Genomic DNA, 5,017 nt, shown 5'->3' on the forward strand with positions numbered 1-5,017 from the left:
TGTTGCGGCCAAACGCACACGCAAGCGCACGCGGTCGTCAAGTAATAAAGTGACTAAAAGTCGGATGTCGATCCCACGAGGACTTGTGATTAACCATTAACTAAATTAGACTATCCTAATTATCTAAACAAGAATTAAACCTAGAAGTATTTGATTCTAAACTAATTAAATAAATAAAAACAAATAATGAACTTTTAACAGAGAATGAGCAGATTTTTATGATATCAATGTAATGAAAACGATCTAGGGTTATGGGCTATCTAACATTCCTATTGTATTCTTCAATTGAATTGACTAACCAATTTATCTAGTTTATTAGTTGACAGGGTTAATATTGCTCATAAGAATCTGTCGAGTTCTTACTCGCCTATTCAAGCTAACCTAACGCCTATATGTCTATGGAGTTAGAATCAACAAGAACGCATTTATAATTCCTATAAATCAACCAAGCAAGGCAATTAGGTATATGTCTATCCTAATCGCGAATCCGTTCCCCGAGGCCCAGGTTCAAGAACTTGCTCTACTCAATCCTATATGCAATCTAGAATTCCCACTTTCGAGTTCAATTCGAGATTCATAGATAGTATTCAATTGGTAATCAAGCAATCAAATAATTAAGTGCAGGATTGAATAAATAAACCAATATGATAAACTAAGAAATCAAAATCAATATACGAATAACAATAGTCATGAAAGAACCACAACCCTAGAACGTGAAGTTTAGCTCCACATAGACATGGTAGCAAAACAACAAATCATACAAAAAAATATAAAAATTACTAAGTTGGTGGAAGAAAAGATGAAACCCGGCCTCCACGGCGGCTCTGTGCTCTTCCTTCGTCAAATTTTTTTTTCAAAAACGTTCTCCTATGTATATATACCAAGTAGGGTTGGGCCCAAACAATTATACCTTCTCCAATGTGAAAAAGGACACTTTTCCCGGGTGAGACGCGCGAGCTCGCGCGTCCTTCGCGCATTACTTCGCGCGTAATCCCTAACATTTTGCCTCCAGCTCTTAAACTCGCGCGACTTCGTGCATTAGCTCGCGCGTGTTTTTCACCCTGTTCCGTTCCGAATTTGGAAAAACGTAAAACATGAAAGTTGTAGCCCTTTGAGTTAGCTTTCCAACGATATATTGTGGAGCCAAAATGGAGTTTTGAGAAAAAGTTATATCTATTTTACTAGACAGTGCACAATCTGCCTACTGGATTCTTCGTTCGCTCTAACTATCATCCGTTGACCCCCAAACACGATCCCGGCTTAATTCCTTGAACTTTTACTCAAACTTTAAAGCTCAAACTCACTTGAATTCATTCCATAATATGTACATAGTTCGGAATCACTCCTACAAGGCATAAAACACACTATTAGTGAAAAATACTAGCGATTAAAGTTCAAACTCAATTTAAGTGCGGTAAATTAGAGTGTAATAAGCGACTAAAATACGTAATGATAGCCTATCATCAATTAGTTGTAGCAGGTAATGTATTTGTAGTTTGTTTATATTTGTGGCAGAGGCAGACCTAGGATTTGAAGTTTATGGATTCTGAAATTGTAGTAAAATTCATAAGCTCGTTTTAATTATTGGGTTCGTAATTAAATATTTATACATATTTAATAAATTTACAAATACAAATACAGGATCTAAGCAAGGCTATTATATATCATTCGAGCATGTACGTAATACTAGCTCCGCCTTGGATTTGTGCGGAAGTGGTTTTATTTTTTATTTAAAATAAAGGTTTTATTTATATTTTGTTTCTTTAACAGAATATTTTTTCATTTGAATTTAAACAAAAATTATAGTAATTAAAGGATTCAAAAATAACAAAAATGCTGTATTTGATATTTTTGAATCACTTTTACCGCTACACAAAGTGTTTTATATTTTATTTCAAGGGATTCAAAGGTTGTATCTACATAGACAAAAAAACAAAAAAATGATTATACCCCATTGTATGGTATAATTTTTGACGAATTCCCTGCCCTTACACAGAGGCGGATTTAGGATTTCTAGTATATGAGTGCACTACCAAAAAAAAAAGGATGAAAAAATATATTAAGTGGGAGTTGATCCCTAATTCTCTTGGTAAATAACTCAACTTCCAACCAAGTGCACCATTCAACCTTCTTAGAGCATGGGTGCCAACAATTAATATCTAGTTCTGCAGGAAGACTATGGGTTCACGTGCCCTATAATTTTGCCTATAAATCTGCCCATGCCCTTACATGTGGTTGCGCCACTGGGTGTATACACATAGGGTTTGTTGAATATTCCTGAAGCGACTTGCTTGTATTTTTCAAACCAATATACGACAATATGCTTTTAAAAATATTGATTTCACGTCTCGAAGACTTTCTTTGATTCTATTTATTCTTCTCTAACAGGAAATGCCATAGGTGTTGGGAATGGTCTCGGAGGAGAAATTGGTGGGGGTGCTAGTGTTGGAATAGGAGGGAGGTTGGGTTTTGGGGCAGGACTAAGTGGAGGAGAAATTGAAGGTCGATTTGGAGTCGGAATTGGTGGGGGATTCAGAGGAAGTACTGGACCTATTAGTAAAAACACTGGCTTTGGTGGTGGTAATGGCGGCCTTAATGGAGGAGTTGGCGGCACAGGGGTGGAGGTACAGTAGTGGGTGCGAGTTCGGGCGAACCCTGTGACTTTTTCCGAAACCCTGTATTTATATTGAAAAATTTACCACATCTATATAAATATATCATGCTGAAGCTGAACCCAGTAACAAAAGAGGTCTGGGTTCAATGGTAAGGGCTGTGGGTTCGCCGGAAAAAGATGTGGGTTTGATTCCCGTTTAAAGCAGTATTTTATTTCTTTTTTTTTTTTTACATTTTTTTACAAATCAACTGAACGACGACGTTTTCTTCTGACTTTCCTCTCAACAGACACTAAACTAATATTATTTAATAAATAAAACATAACAACGTGTTTTCTTTCTAATAAACAAAGAACAGAAGCTTGCCAAATTTAAACGACAAACGTTTTCTACCAATTCCCAAATCAAAAAAAGCTAGGATTATGCTGCCTTTGTTGATTGATAATCAGTGGTACCACAATCTGCCTCTGCCTCCAACTCTCCACTGTGCATCAGTGTATGCTCTTTCTCCCTTAGAAGTTAGACCCTTCTTAGTTCTTCCTTCTTCAATTCTTATTTTCTAGTTTTTTGCTTTATGTTTTTATCTTATATTTTATATTTGATAATTTATGCAAAATTTGATTTTTAATCATTGATTCTAGGGGTGTCCCACAATTTGACCTCTATTCTCTTTGTCAATTTATGGGAACTAGCTAGCTAGAATAAGTTTTTAAATTTTTGGGAACAAATCATATTATAGTTTACAAATTGAACTATGTCAAAGGAAATAAAGAATAGTTTGTTATAGCATTTTGAAACATACAACTTCAAGTGGATTTGTGTTTTGTGATTTTTAGTTTTTTCTAGCAAAAGTCGATAGATCACGAGTTTTTACAAAGCTCAAGCTTCTGCAGCTTCTTCTAGCTCTCCTTTGACAAGTTCTCCATGTCAATTTATTAATAATAATATTAATCTTTCCCAAGCATCGGATAAAGTGTGGGATTATGAGCTTGATCCTGCTAAAAGAAAACCAATTTCAGAATATCCTCCTAATTTATGTGATCGTGTAAGGAGAAATTATATACAAAATGGACCTTGCCAACCTCGTGGTTTTGTCTTTCCAAATAGAGATTTTGGAGGAATAATGCGTCACTTTAATCCTCAATAGTTTAAAACTTCATGTTCTCAGTGATTAGAATATAGCATTAAACAAGATGCAGCATTTTGTTTATGTTGTTACTTGTTTAAAAATGAGGTTGGAGGATATGGGAAAAAAAAAGTAGGTGATGCTTTCACAAAAGATGATTTTAGAGGTTGGAATAAAGGTTTAGAAAGACTTAAATCACATGTGGGTGACGTGAGTAGTGTTCATAATCGATGTTTCAAGATGATGCTAGATTTAATGAACTAAGAACAATCCATTCTAACTTCTTTGGATATGCAATCTGAGAAAATTAAAAGTGAACATCGAGTTCGTTTGAATGCTTCAATTGATGTGATAAGGTATCTTTTGAAAGAAGGAATTCCTTTTCGGGGCCATGATGAGAGTGTAACTTCTACTAGAAGAGGCCATTTTTTAGATCTCTTAAATTGGTATGCAGATAGGAAGGAAGATGTGAAAAATATGGTATTAGAAAAAGCTCCAAAAAATAACACCATGACTTCTCCTGATATTCAAAAAGATATTGTAAATTCTTGTGCAAAAGAAACGGTGAAAGCAATTATTTAAGACTTGAATGGGGATTTTTTTGGGATATTAGTTGATGAGTCTAAGGATGTCACGCCCCGAACCATGGTCTGGGCGTAGCACGGTACTCGGTGCCTGACTGCATGTGACCGAGCGAACCAACTGTATGGGTGGATCAACATGTGGTATAACTATGAGCTAGAGGTAAATATAAAACATGATAATCTACTAAAGAGTCTGACTGAAATATCATAGATGCGAAAAATACTGAAAGGTCTGCAAGTATAAACAAGTAGCTGACAAGGCTAACACCTGAAAGCCTGCTAATATCTGACTAACTGGGTTATAATCTACGAAGCCTCTAAAGAATCTGAAAATACTAACTGTTTACCGGGACAAGGTCCCCGGTATACCTTATTAACGGAAATACTATAATAACTAAAAAAGGAAGGGGTAATGCCCTGAAAGACTAGGGTTCACCAATAGCTGATACGAGATGTCCTAGCAAGTAGAATCGTCAACCTGTAAATCGTTACCTGCATCGCGAGATGCAGGCCCCGGGCAAAAGGGGACGTCAGTACATATGAATTGCACTGGTATATAAAACAACTAAAGGAAAGAACTGTAAATACTGTAACTGAAAACTGATAACTGATAACTGAGCTAAACATAGGAAGTAAGGTTATGAATAGTCCCTCTTCTGAATGATGAACAACCTGTTTATCTGAATATTATATAT

This window comes from Nicotiana attenuata, chromosome 8 (genome assembly GCF_001879085.1).
Source record: "Nicotiana attenuata strain UT chromosome 8, NIATTr2, whole genome shotgun sequence".
In the NCBI taxonomy this organism is placed as follows: domain Eukaryota; kingdom Viridiplantae; phylum Streptophyta; class Magnoliopsida; order Solanales; family Solanaceae; genus Nicotiana; species Nicotiana attenuata.